Genomic DNA, 16,029 nt, shown 5'->3' with positions numbered 1-16,029 from the left:
CACAAGCCCCACACTCAGTGATTTTTTGTGAGTGAACATGACAGATGTGTGTGGCACAGTGCGTGCAAATCAGAAACATATCCCCAGGTTTGATGCTGGCACTCGTAGAGGTGAGGTGCAGGCGTTTGCTGCCAATGACATCATGGCATTTCAGTGGCATGACAAACGAGATGTCACACTTTTGTCATCAATTCACCCTAATGAAATGGCAGACACTGGCAGGCAGCATAGAGAAAGCAATGAACCCATTCTAAAACCTGCAGTTGTGATGGACTACACCCTCAATATGCATTCAGTGGACAAATGTGACATGCAGATTGGGTTTGCTGATTGTGTTCGCAAGAGTTATAAGTGGTACATAAAACTCTTTTTCCATCTTCTGGACATTTCCATGCTGAATGCTTATAATATGTATAAGATAACATAACGTCACAAAACATACTCAACCCCTGCCAATTTGGATTCAGGAAAAATAAAAGCACTAATGATGCAATTATAAAAATGCTAGATCTGCTTTACACAGCATTGGAAAATAAGGAATATCCACTAGGAATTTTTATTGACCTAAGAAAAGCTTTTCACACAGTAGACCACGGCATCCTACTCCACAAACTTGACCATTATGGTATAAGAGGCCATGCGCTTGCATATTTCAAATCTTACCTTACTAATAGGTATCAGTATGTCAACATTAAAGACACAGCATCAACAACACAGCCACTTGATACTGGAGTTCCGCAGGGAAGTGTCCTTGGTTCCCCTGCTCTTCCTCATATATATCAATGATCTTCCAAACGTATCTCGACACCTGAACCCCATTCTCTTTGCTGACGACACGACTTATGTCATCTCTCACCCTAATCTTGCAACCCTCAACACCATTGTTAATGAGGAGCTGATCAAAATATCAACTTGGATGACAGCCAATAAACTTACGCTTAACGTTGACAAAACCTACTACATTATGTTTGGTAGCAGAGCAGGAGATGTGCAAATTAACATTAAGATCTTCAACACTCTAATTACCAGGCATAATGAGGGCAAATTCCTAGGCTTATACCTCGACAACAACCTGAACTTCAGCACCCATATCCAACACATAACCAAAAAAGTATCCAAAACGGTTGGGATCCTCTCCAAGATACGATACTACGTGCCGCAAACTGCCCTTCTCACACTACACCATTCACTTATATATCCATACCTCACCTATGCTATCTGTGCTTGGGGTTCAACTGCAGCAACACACCTAAAGCCAATAATAACCCAACAAAAAGCCGCAGTAAGAATAATCACTAAATCCCATCCCTGGCAACACACCCCCCCACTCTTCATAGATCTAAACTTACTCCCTGTTCAGTACATCCACACTTACTACTGTGCAATCTACATCTACAGGACCTTAAATTCCAATATTAACCTTGACCTAAAATGCTTTCTTGATAGTTGTGACAGAACCCACAGGCACAACACCAGACACAAACATCTCTATGACATTCCCCGTGTCCGACTAAACCTTTACAGAAATTCAATGTATGTCAAAGGCCCAGAAATCTGGAACACCCTACCTGAAAATTCCAAAACTGCAGACACATTCATCACCTTCAAAACTACCATCAGAAAACATCTTATCTCCCTGATACACCCTGTCAACTAATAATACGAATACCACCTGGTGGTTCACACTTACACTCACTCACCCATTTGACCATAAACAGAAATATCAATCTCAATCTCAAAATAATGAATCTTAACTAGTCAAAAGTTGGCCTGTGATACTCCAATACTGAAACTATATATAGTGCCAAAACAAAAGCATTCACATTGCTAAACTCTCAACTAGTATTTAGTCACTTAGCCATAATACCAACTTATCTCATAATTCTGTAACATTTTAAACCTAAGATTTAATATAAGTCTTCCCGAAATGCCTAGCCATGCTAGGCGTTCTAGTGGTACACTCTGTAATTATTATTTTACTACATGTAAACCACACAATAACCAAATTCTGTAAACTCAGCATTTATAATACTTATAGAGAATAAAGTTTGAATTTGAATTTGAATTTGAAGAAACAAACCACCATATGGCGAATTCTGTTTGTCGGTCATCAGGCAAATAGTATTCAAGTACCAAGGAACAACACCTGCAATAGACCGTCCACCAAATTTTCAACAACTTCCTTCTCATTTGAAGCATGGTGATCACTTCCTGGTAAAACTGATTGCTACTGCTTTCAAGAAGAAGGCTCAAAAGAGGTGTTACGTCTGTTCACATACAAGAAAACGCCCACAACAACGCAGAGAATGTAAAACACCACTGTGCATGATACGATGTTTCAAAGACTTCCACAGGCTGCAGAACTTCTAGAAACATTCCCTGTGACTGTATATGTGTATATTAAATATAGAAAAATAGTAATAAACAACATTTCATATCGTTTATTTGTGCAAATATTTTTTGTAAACAAAACAATGACAACAGTGTTTATGCCCTTATTGTGTAGTATTGAAAAAGAAATAACTTACAAAATACTGATCATACTGGTCTCATGGGCCATAAAAGGTACTTGGAAAAAGAAAAATTAAAAAATATTAGAAATTAGTACATAAGAAAGTAAATAAAAGAATACCGGGTGATGGCAGTCGGCGATGTTGCCACATGGTGCCCCTTTTTCATCAACTTCACGCTTCCATATCTCGGTAAGTATTGATGGTAAAAAAATTTTGTTTAGCCTATAATGTTAAGTAAAAAAAAACTGTTTTTTCCATAAAAAAAACAATTTTTTTTTTTGGAATTTGGCCGACCCTGAGAACAAGTCTCTGACAGGGCCTGTCAACCCTGAAAGGGTTAACTTACTTGCTACACTGTTAATTCTACACTTTATCATTGGCTGGCACTATAGCCTTTACTGATACCTGTTGCTTTAGTATCGTACATATTGTAGAATTACCAAATCTCTGCAGAAGGCAGATTCTCCCCTCTCTCTTCCTCCTCCACTTTGGTACTTTGCTATGAGTTTTTCTTGAAATTTATTGTGTTTCTTTCCTTCTTTATCACAGGGCTGGCACTAGAAACTTTCTTTGGGCCCATGGTGGCTTATTTAGCATTTACAAGCACTAAAAACGCTGGAATAATGCAAAATATGTTGCATGTACACATAAGAACATAAGAAAGGAGGAACACTGCAGCAGGCCTGTTGGCCCATACTAGGCAGGTCCTTTACAATTCATCCCACTAACAAGCATTTGACCAACCTAATTTTCAATGCCACCCAAGAAATAGGCTCTGATGTGCAAGTCCCACTCAAATCCAACCCCTCCCACTCATGTACTTATCCAATCTAAATTTGAAACTACCCAAAGTCCTAGCCTCAATAACCCAATTAGGTAGACTGTTCCACTCACCAACTACCCTATTTCCAAACCAATACTTTCCTATGTCCTTTCTAAATCTAAACTTATCTAATTTAAATCCATTACTGCGGGTTCTCTCTTGGAGAGATATCCTCAAGACCTTGTTAATATCCCCTTTATTAATACCTATCTTCCACTTATACACTTCGATCAGGCCCGGTGGCCTGGTGGCTAAAGCTCCCGTTTCACACACGGAGGGCCCGGGTTCGATTCCCGGCGGGTGGAAACATTCGACACGTTTCCTTACACCTGTTGTCCTGTTCACTTAGCAGCAAATAGGTACCTGGGTGTTAGTCGACTGGTGTGGGTCGCATCCTGGGGGACAAGATTAAGGACCCCAATGGAAATAAGTTAGACAGTCCTCGATGACGCACTGACTTTCTTGGGTTATCCTGGGTGGCTAACCCTCCGGGGTTAAAAATTCGAACGAAATCTCTCCCCTCATTCTTCGTCTAACAAGTGAATGTAACTTAAGAGTCTTCAATCTTTCTTCATAAGGAAGATTTCTAATGCTATGTATTAATTTAGTCATCCTACGTTGAATGTTTTCTAACGAATTTATGTCCATTCTGTAATATGGAGACCAGAATTGAGCTGCATAATCTAGGTGAGGAATTACCAATGATGTATAAAGCTGCAGTATGACCTCTGGACTTCTGTTGCTTACACTTCTTGATATAAATCCCAGTAATCTATTTGCCTTATTACGTACACTTAGGCATTGCTGTCTTGGTTTAAGGTTGCTGCTTACCATAACCCCCAAGTCCTTTTCGCAATCTGTATGGCTAAGTTCTACATTATTTAACTTATAAGTGCTAGGGTTATGGACACTCCCGAGCTTCAGAACCTTGCATTTATCTACATTGAACTGCATCTGCCACTTTTCTGACCAAGAGTAGAGTTTGTCTAAATCCTCCTGAAGTTCCCTAACATCTACATTTGAATCAATTATCCTACCTATCTTCGTGTCATCGGCGAATTTGCTCAACCGCAATGGCTTGTGAACAATGGCACACTGGCTGTACATGGAGTTTTGGAGTGGCTGGGCTTGCTCAGGGTGCATGGATACATTCGAGATGAAATCCTTTAGACAAGTTTTTTGGCATTGGTAGAGCCAATATTTTGACACCAAAGAGAGCCGTTAGCTGATTTTGGCGTTAGATGATGCCTCCGTTAGTTGAGGGTTCACTGTCTTAGTGTTAGAACAAAGATTGGCTATGAAATCACAAGAACTACTACAAATTGTAATTATCAGAATATAATTATTGCAATTCTTGTAATTTTTTTATAAAATTTGCATAAAATAAAAAAAAATGAGGAAAAAAGGTACAGGTCTCCCTCAACATTCGCGAGGTTTAGGGGATCAAGAGCCTCGCGAATGTTGAAAAATTGCGAATGTTTGGTGCTCCAATATATTGTAGGGAAATATAATACAATACTGCTTCCTTAACTTGTTAAACCATGAACAATCATAAAATTCATGAAAATGTCATAAATTGTACTAATTACATACATGTTATGGTTTAGTAACATGTATGTTATTAACCCCTTCAGGGTCCAAGGCCAAAATCTGAAGTGGTGCTCCAGTGTCCATGAAATTTTGAAAAAAAAAAATTATTTTTTCTTACAGAATTAAAGAGCATATTTTTGTGAAGGTAATAAGACAAAAAAAAAATTCTGATCAGTACTTACTGAGATACAGTGCCAAGAAGTTTGTCAAAAATGATGTTGTGGCGGCAACATCGACGAATTCCACATAAGCGCATTACATTATTTAGCGGGTTTTTATAGTTTTTTCTTTTCTTTTCCAATTTTTTTCTATTCCTACTAACATTTGGGGCCTGAGAGACCAATACTGTATATAATGTATATATATAAACTCACTGTATTGAACACAATAACCACACTAAAGTTATTATCATATTATTGTTTACCACTGTTGTTTATTACAATAAACATGTACAAATCTTGTATAATACTAATGTTCTATCATATATTTACATATTTACAATCACTGGACATGGTTTTAGAACTGCTGGAGCTTGTGGAACTCCTTGAAACAAGGCACCATGCACAGAGGCACCTTACATTCCTCACACATAAACCGAGTGTCTTTGCATCTTTTTTGCCGTCGTTTTGTTTGTGCACAGACGATGCATCTCTTCTGAGCAAATTTCTTCTGAGTTGAAGGAAGCTGTATTATGAAATGATCACCTTCCCTACTCAAATGCTTGGGTATATCCTGAGTAATTTGAGGACCTTGTTGTATAGCAGGTGTTCTTACCTGGTACTTCATTATGAGTTGTCTGACAACAGACAAACAAAATTCACCATACGGTGGTCTGTTGCCAGTCTTTATTTGGTACATATTATATGCATTAAGCATTGAAATGTCCTTGAGATGGAAGAAAAGTTTCATGTACCACTTGTAACTCTTACGAACACAGTCAACAAAACCAATCTGCATGTCACATTTGTCAACCAAGCGCATGTTTTGTGTATAATCAATCACTGTCACTGGTTTTCGAATACGTTCATTAGTCACTTGATCAACTTTGCCACTGTCTTGCATTTCATTACAGTGAATGGTTGTCAACAATGTGACATCTTGTTTGTCATACCACCGTAATGCCATGATGTCATTGGCAGTAAACACCTGCACGTCATCACCATGAGCACCTGCGTTCAGCCTGGGCATATGTTTACGATTAGAACGCACTGTGCCACACACATCTGTCTTGTTCACTCGCATGAAATCACTGAGTAATGGGCTGTGTACCAGTTATCGGTATATAATGTATGCCCCTTACCAAGATAAGGTGCCATCATGTTTCTCACTACGTCATCTGAGATACCCAATAACATCTTGGTATCTTTCAATGTTTTACTTCCCGTGTATACAACAATATCCAACACCAGGCCACTGTCACAGTCACAGAGTACAAACAGTTTTATACCAAAGCGTTTCCTCTTGCTCGGTATATACTCCTTGAATGACAGTCTACCGTTGAACAAAATCAAAGACTCGTCAATTACAAGATTCTTGAGTGGATAAAAGTATATGCTGAACTTTTGTTTGAGATACATGAAAACATTTCTAATCTTGTATAACCTGTCACTTCTGTCAGGCCTGGTTTTGTCAGAGAAGTGCAACATACGTAAGAGTAAGATAAACCTGTTCACTGGTATGATTTCACTGAAGACCGGGGTAGAAATTAGCCGATCTGTGGACCAGTATGCTTTATATTATGCTTATAGACATGAGGCATAAGCATTATTGTTGCAAAAAGCAAATACATTTCTGCAACAGTCGTCTCTTTCCACCTGTATAGTCTTGACTGTGGTGATATGATCGTATTTGCCATGGTGTACTCAAAATACTTATTACTTTCCCTGACAATAGTTTCCATCAATGGCTGGTCAAAGAATAATTCAAAGAATTCCAGTTCATTGGCCGTGGTTCCAAGGGGACAAGTAGGTAGAATTCCATTTTGAGAGTCATCAAAGTGGTGAGGCTTGGGAACAAAATTGGGATTTTGCTGCCAATCCCACATACGGTTTGCTGGTGGATACTGGACATCATAGGCTGGTTGTGCGGGTGGTTGTGGTTGTGGTGGGCTGGTGGCTGATGCTCCGCTTTGTCCTTGAACTGACGAGTCAGCAGCGTGGGTCCCACTCTGGGCTGGTGAGTCACACATGGCGGTGCCACTACCATCACCACTAACACCATCCACTGATGCCTGTGGTCTATCCATGCCAAGTGTAGCCACATCATCCTCACTATCACTACCTAAAACTCGTGTAGGGCCACGGGATGTACTCCGGGATGTACTCCGTCCCCTGGGCACAGCATAGGGTACACTACCCGAGCGCATGCGGCGGCGAACATACCGATGCTTCACTGGTGAATATGGTTCCTCACTATCACTACTCGAATGATTGTCGAGCGCAATAAAATCACAATCCACGTCACTATCATCATCATTTCTGAAGTCTGAGGCTTGGCCACGTGAAAATATTAGTTTTCTCTTGCGTTGAGGCACAACCGACCGTGAGTCACGAGTGCCCACACCAGAGGTAGAAGGTTGAGGATCGTCAGGGTTTTCTGCACTATTATCGATATCCTGGTCATTCTTGTCGGTCACTAACTGATCAAAGCCGTAGAATTCGTCTTCATTTCCACTTCCATCAGTGTCAGAACTATCAGATAGGAAGAAGAGAGTCCCAATTTTCCGGGGAGTGAGAGCTGACTTGCGACGAGGCATGGTGGACAAGGGTAACTGAGCCGGCGTTCCCACAATGCTATGTGGGCGCCTAGATTTTATGTTTATGGCGCACACCCACCACGCAGACCCATTCTCTCACATGTAGGCCCATGATCGCTTTCGTGCTAAATTTTACGGCGCTAGAATTTTGGCGTAGATCTATGGTTTGGACACTCAACGTGAAGCCGTAGATCTATGGGACGGTCCCTGAAAGGGTTAAATACCACTGCCTCCATGAATGCCTTCACCACTTCCTTAACCACTGCGAGTCCCTACTACCCTCCCTCCGACCCCCACAACTGGCAGCCAACCCTCCCACCACTGTGTGGTGAGTGTTTTGTTTGTTCATTATTTGCTATTAAACTACAGTATAAATAATGTAAACCCATTCATGACTACATATTGGAATGGCTATTCGGACAGGTATTGGACGGTGACATCATGTGTTTACTCTTGAACACAGCAAAGAATCAAACATTTCTGCCACTGCTAATAATAACAATAGTAATAATAATAATAATAATAATAATAATAATAATAATAATAATAATAATAATAATAATAATAAATACGATAGAATTGAAGAAGGAAATTGTACAAAATTACAAGGGAGTGGTTGAGGCATCGTCAGTCGGTGTGGCTTTGTTTATGCTGGAGTGAGCATTAGTCTCCGTGCTGTTCCAAACATTTCACAATAATTCATTGTGTTTGGTGCTTGTAGATTGAGTGCGACTGGAGTGGTAGAGGCAGTGGTTGAGGCAGCAGTTGAGGCAGTTGGTGAGGCAGTGGTAGAGGCAGCGGTTGAAGCAATGGAAGAGGGAGCAGTTGAGGCAGTTGTATTTAATAACATATATGTTATAAATAATAATAGTGCATATTATTAATAACATGTACTATTATTATTATTATTAATGACATGTGTTATTATTATTATTATTGTTATTAATGACATGTATTATTATTATTATTATTATTATTATTATTATTATTATTAATGACATGCCTCACCCACTGCCTCACCCACTGCCTCACCCACTGCCTCAACCACTGCCTCAACCACTGCCTCACCCACTGCCTCAACTCCTGCCTCAACTGCTTCCTCAGCCACTGCCTCACCCACTGCCTCACCCACTGCCTCACCCACTGCCTCAACTGCTGCCTCAACCACTGCCTCTACCACTCCAGTCTCACTCAATCTACAAGCACCAACCACAGTGAATTATTGTGAAATGTTTGGAAGAGCACGGAGACTAATGCTCACTCCAGCATAAACAAAGCCACACCGACTGACGATGTGTCAACCACTCCCTCATATTTTTGTTCAATTTCCTTCTTCAATTCTATCGTATTTATTATTATTATTATTATTATTATTATTATTATTATTATTATTATTATTATTATTATTGTTGTTATTATTAGCAGTAGCAGAAATGTTTGATTCTTTGTTGTGCTCAAGAGTAAACACATGATGTCACCGTCCAATACCTGTCTGAATAGCCATTCCAATATGCAGTCATGAATGGGTTTACATTATTTATACTGTAGTTTAATAGCAAATAATGAACAAACAAAACACTCACCACACAGTGGTGGGAGGGCTGGCTGCCTGTTGCGAGGGTCGGAGGGAGGGTAGTAGGGATGTGCAGGTGGCGGGAAATTTAAATATGATTTTGTGGCTGGGAATTTGGAGGCTGGGAATTTGGCGGTTGGGAATTCGCGAATGTGCGAAGCCCGCGAAAGTTGAAAACGCGAATGTTGAGGGAGACCTGTATAGTGGAACCTTGGTTTTCATATGCCCTAGTCTGTATGTAAAACTATTGTTATTCTCTATTAACCCCTTGACTGTCGCAACCCCAAATCCTGAGGTGTCTCCTGGTGTCGAAAAATTTTTGAAAAAAAAAAAAAAAGAAATTTTATGAATTGATAGAGAATCTTTTCCTGATGGTAATGACACCAAAAGAACGAAATTTGATGGAAAACTTATGGAATTACACTCACGAAGTTAGCGACCTCGGTGATATTTGAATTGGCGATTTCGCCCACTTTGAGCCCTGTTTTTGGCTAATTCCGTTGTTCCAGTTGAGCAAACTCATAGCTGTTTCTTTAGAACTCCATTTGTTCTATCGATTGAGTACAAGAAACTGCCCATTTTCTGATTTCAAATACCCAATAATGCCCAAAATTTGCAATTTGGCCAGTTTCATGCAAATTAAAAAATATGCCAATTTCAAAATAGGGTCCAAAATGAACAGTGCAGACATTCCTAGCTCTAAAATAAGATTTTCTTTGTTCATCAGTCACGTTTCCAGGCCCCTCTGATATTACTCTTGCTTCCTATTTTGAATTTTTATTGAAACAAAAAACAGAAGATTTAATGTTATGCAGACTATTACAATATTGTAATAATTGTATAAATAATGTCAACCCATTCATTACTGCATATTAGAATGACTAATTGGACATTTATTGGACAATGACATCATTTGTTTACTTTTGAACATCGGCAAAAATCAAACATTTCCCCTAATTTGAGCTCCATTTTAAGGTTCTTTTCATAGTAAAACCAATCAAAATCACCTCTGTTTCTACAATATGTTTTCCATTCTGTCAAATGAGATCAAGAAAATGAGAATACAACCATAAATACTATACAGAAATACACCACAAATTCGGCGTTTTAATCCAAAAACATGGTTGGAGTTATTTTTTCTCATTATGAGCTGCATGCTGCAGGATTTTTTTTTATATGGTGCACACTGAGCACACAGATCCATTCTCTGACATGTTCACCTGCCAACTTTCTCCTGCTTGATTTGAAGCTGCTTGAATTTTTGAGTGTATGTACTTCAAACACCGTGGCTCGTAAGACGTATATATACGACTGAAACAGTCGAAGGGTTAAAAGTATTTTTTGTTAATATTTTTGGGTGTCGGAACAGATTAATTGGATTTACTTTATTTCGTATGGGAAATATTAACAAAAAATACATTTTATAGAGAATAACTACAGTGGAACCTCGAATATCGAACTTAACCCTTTCAGGGTCCAAGGCCAAAATCTGAAGGGGTGCCCCAGTGTCCAAGAAATTTTGAAAAAACAAAAAAATATTTTTTCTTACAGAATTAAAGATAATATTATTGTGAAGGTAATAAAACAAAAAAAAATCTGACCAGTACTTACAGAAATACAGCGGCGGGAAGTTGACAGAAAATGACCGGATGGCGGCAACATCAGCGACGTCCGCAGAATCGCATTTTTATTTTTTTTACGTTTTTTTATACTTCTTTCTTTTCTTTTCTAATTTTTTTCTTTTTCTAGTAACATTTGTGGCCTGTGAGACCAATATAATGTATATTGTATAAGTGTACACACTTTGTATTCAACACAATAACTGCACTAATTTGTTTATCATTATATTGCTTACAAAACTTGTTTACAAGTTTATTGTCTTGAATACAACGGTACCATATAGTACCATATGGTATAATGGTGCCATAGGGTGCAATGGTACCATATGGTACAGTGATACCATATGGTACAGTGGTACCATATGGTACAGTGGTACCATATGGTACAATATGGTACAATGGCACCATATGATACAATGGTACCATATGGTAGAATATTGTACAATGGCATCATTTGGTACAATGGTACCATATGATACAATAGTACCATATGGTGCAATTGTACCTTATGGTACTGTATGGTGCATTGGTACTATATGGTACATTGTACCATATAGTACAATGATACCATATGGTACAATGATACCATATGGTTCATTGTACCATATGGTACATTGTACCATATGGTACTGTATGGTACTGTTGTATTCAGTACAATAAACACTAACATTTTCATCATTATTTTATTTACAATAATTGTTTACAACAAAAATATGCAAAAAACTGTATATTAGTAATGTTCTATTATATATTTACAAATGTACAGCCACTCAACATGTTCCTTGAGGTGAATGACAAAGCGCTTTGTCTTGGAAACTGCGGAGTCACTAGCTAGCTTGCGTCGCCACTCAGTCTTGGGTGGTGCCTTGTGGCATCAACATCTCCAACTGACCATATGATACATGGTATCATATGTTACAGGGTACCATATGGTACATTGTGCTATATGGTATAGGGTACCATACAGTACAGGATACCATATGGTGTAGGGTACCATATGGTGCAGGGTACCATGTGGTGCAGGGTACCCTATGGTACAGGGCACCATATGGTGCAGATACAGTGGAACCTCTACTTGCGAACATGTCCACATGCGAGTTTTTCCAAATACGAGCAGTCAATGGGTCGATTTTTTGCTTCCATATGCGAGCAAAAATTTCCACAAGCGAGCAGACCTCAAGGCAGGTTCCTTGATACTGGTGAGGGGCTCTTGCTCTTGATCTCAGGAATTGTATCTCATTTGTTTGTTGGACTATCTTATTGAAACTTGGGCAATACATGATGGAAAGATGCTTCTTAACGTACACCAAAAATGAAAGAAATTTAAGAATAAATAATGGAGTTCACTTCTCAGCAATTAGCCACCCCTTAGTGGTAATTTTGAATAGTTTTTATGGTTATATTCTCGTTTTTTTGGTCTCATTTGATAGAATGGAAGATATATTACAGCTCTTCTTTCTCAAAAAAACATCGCCCATCAAAACTTGTGATGGCCTAAGTGAAAGTTCAACTACATGAACCCACGTAGACCACAACATGACCCAAGAATACTAAGAATGTAACCCAAATCTTGACAAAATTAGAAGATCTAAGGAAGACAGCCCTGCTAACCCAAACACTGCCTCCGCTGCCAGACAACCACATAACCCAAGCTCCGAGAAAACAAGCCTTCTCCTCCATTGCTACACAGTATCTACTTCAGTGATACTATGAAAGGATATCGCAGAAGAAACAACACCAGTAATAAAAGAATAACAGCAAGGACCCTAGAACTCAACTTGTCTACCCAGCAGGACGCCAGTGTATCATCAACCCCCCTCACCGCCGCCACCCAGGGAACAACAACAACAACAACAAACATGGCTGACTCCCCCTCCAACTCCACTCCCTTCAAAGGATTCATCCATGATAACTCAGGTATGATTATTCCTGACAATATCAAGGACTACATCGTTGCTCTAGAAAATGAAATCAAAGATATCAAAGCAGCACTCGAGCGACGAGATTCCAAGATAACCAACCTCGAGAATAAGATCCAAAACCTTGAAGAGAAGATTACATCGGGAAGTGTTGACACAGAAAATACTCTAAAAGCAGCTATAGCCAGTCACACTGAGCAAATAACAACAATAAATATGAAGGTTGAAGAAGCAATCAAGGACTGGAATCAGAACATGCACACTCGACTAAATGAATACCTTGATTTCCAAGACGACAAAACTGAACAAGATAAGTTGTCTGATGCAGTTATAATAAACAGTCCACACATTCCTAGTGACATAACACAAGCACAGTGCAAAGAAACTGCTGTCAGGATAATACAGAACCACGTACAAGTCATCGTGCAAAACAATGAAATCAAAGAAACACGTTTGCTAGGAAAACCAGGAAGTAAACACAGTATAATGATCAGACTTCATTCATACGATAAAAGAAAGGACCTAATTAAATCAGCAATTACAATGAAAAATGGAGTGTACATAAATGAGTGTCTAACAAAAAAACGTCAAAACCTTCTGTTCAGGCTGAGAAAACTTAAACAGGAAAACAAAATACATCAGTGTTTCACGCGAGATGGGAAAATACTAGTAAGGAAAACATCAACAGGACAACAATATACCATCTCAAACGAACATGATTTCTCTACCTTCCTTAGAAAAGCTGACATTTCTGTAACAGATTAGATAAGTGCCCATAATACATATATACGTGTGGTGCATATAGTGTTCGTTACTATTATATTGTACATTATTATTTTTATTATTTTTCATCACTAGCTAATGCCAACTACCTCCAATACTCTATAATTCTTTCTTACTGCTATTAATTGCTCATAATTTTAAATTACAAGTCAAATCTTACTCCAAATTAATAATATTCATTTTTTCTTACCTGTCCATTTAATTTTGTTTATCACTACTTGTTTTTTAGTCACTTTACATTGTGTATGCAATTAGTATATATTCCAATTACTTTTTTGCAAGTACCAAAACTATCTTTTGCTAGCTAGTACCAACTACCTCATTTTTTTTTTTACTTTTATTGTGCAATAAACTGCTCAAATTATCTAATATTACAAATCAGATCTTACTCCTAAACCAATATTATTTCATAGTGACCATCTGTCCATTTAACTTTATTTACCATTACTTAATTTTAGTCCCTTATATATTTTCTCCTTTATTTTAGCTTTATATAACTACCCTAGTTTATACATTCACAATTGTTAAAATAATCAAGGTGCTATTCTCAGGTGCTAAAGTAGAACAAGTTCACAATTTTGCCATTATATTCCAAAGCTCATTTATTTTATAGTACTACCTACTATCATATTCCCAAGCTCCATTATTTGATCATCACTTTATTTGTACTAGTCCCTTTTATATTGTCTCCTTTATTTTAGCTTAAAAAAAAAAAAACTACCTTAGCTCATTATTTTACATTTGTTAAATAATTCAGGTGCTATTTTTTAGCTTAAGACTATTTACTTTGTTTTATACTTAATTCTAACTATAGATTCACTACAAATCTTATGATTACAAGCATTGATCCTGATACCAACCTCTTATTTAATGACTTAAATGAATCAAACAGTTACTGTAATTACTACACTGCAGAACAATCAAAGGCACTTCTCAGTGCCAACAACAACATAACTATCTTTAACTACAATATCAGATCTTTAAGCAAGCATTACGATGACCTCATAGCATTACTAAATTCCTTACATGCCAATATGTCCATCATTACACTAACTGAAACCTGGCTAAAGCCTGATAGTACAGATGTCTATGCCATTCCTGGTTACACAGCCATACACAACTGTAGGCCAGACCAACAAGGGGGTGGCACAGCCATATACTACTCAGACCAACTAGAATGTATCACTAATACTTGCACAAGAGATGAACATGGGGAATATATAATAGCCAAATTCAAATCCAAATACCTACAAAAACCTCTCACATTGATAAACATCTACAGAGTTCCACAGTCAAACATTAGCCAATTTAGTCAAAACCTAGGAAGTATGATAACGGATGCACGCATGAACAAAGATCACTTACTACTCTCAGGTGACTTCAATATAAATCTCCTGCAAGACCAGGACCCACACGTTACTGAATTCACAAACACAATGAGTAACTGTATGTTGCTACCAACAGTAACAAAACCTACAAGAGTTACAGAGACTAGTGTTTCCCTACTTGACCACATCTGGACCAACACCATATCCCCTTTAAAATCAGGCATAATTACAGATAATACCACAGACCACTACCCTACTTTCCTCATAACAACTCTTGGTAAATTACCCCAAGACACTACTAAAGTCACCTTCAGACTTCACAATGAGGCAGCCATTAATAACTTCACAACAGCAGTAGCAAACATTGACTGGCACACTGAGCTAGAAATCAATACAGATATTGACGAATGTATTAATAATTTTCTAAAAAAGACCCAATACCTCTATAACAAGCACTGCCCTAAAAAAACTAAGCAGATGGCAGCTAAGAGACTGAACAGTCCCTGGCTAACACCCAGCATTCTCAAATCCATAAATACAAAACACCAATATGAAAAACAGTACAGAATGGGTCACATAACCAGAGACCAAACAAAACGTTACTCGTCAATCCTAACCAGCCTGATAAGAAGGGCAAAAAAATTGTATTATGAGAACAGATTATCCAACTTACGAGGTGATATAAAAAAGACCTGGAAAACCCTATCAGAAATTCTGGGAACAAAAAAGATATCACGAAATAGCGAAATAAAATTAGCAAAATCAGATGAACCCCAACTCCCACCAACAGAAACAGCAAACAGACTCAATGATTTCTTCTCCACTATAGGACAAAACCTTGCCAATAAAATCCCAAGCTCAGATACCCCACCAAATGACTACCTCACCGGCAACTACCCGAACACACTGTTCCTAGCTCCGACTAACCCATACGAAGTCTCCCTTATTATCAATGCACTAAAAAACAAGGCAGGAGATTTAAATACCTTACCACCCTTTATATACAAAAAAGTGTCACAAGTGCTATCACCAATCATTGCAACACTCTTTAACAAATCCATTGAATCCTCCACCTTCCCTACAGTACTCAAAATAGCAAGGGTCACCCCGATCCACAAAGGAGGAG

The 16,029-nt window shown here is 38.3% G+C and overlaps 1 protein-coding gene across 1 annotated transcript in view; it reads left to right on the top strand.

Moving 5' to 3' along the window:
• The window catches only part of LOC128689519 (uncharacterized), a 292,248-nt gene that overhangs the window by 222,213 nt on the left and 54,006 nt on the right, over positions 1–16,029 (top strand). The gene's annotated exons all lie outside the window — the stretch shown is intronic.

The sequence above is a fragment of the Cherax quadricarinatus genome, chromosome 18 (assembly GCF_038502225.1).
Source record: "Cherax quadricarinatus isolate ZL_2023a chromosome 18, ASM3850222v1, whole genome shotgun sequence".
Taxonomy (NCBI): Eukaryota; Metazoa; Arthropoda; class Malacostraca; order Decapoda; family Parastacidae; genus Cherax; species Cherax quadricarinatus.
The sequence above is the reverse complement of the archived record's forward strand: the minus strand, read 5'-3'. Positions and strand labels throughout refer to the sequence as shown.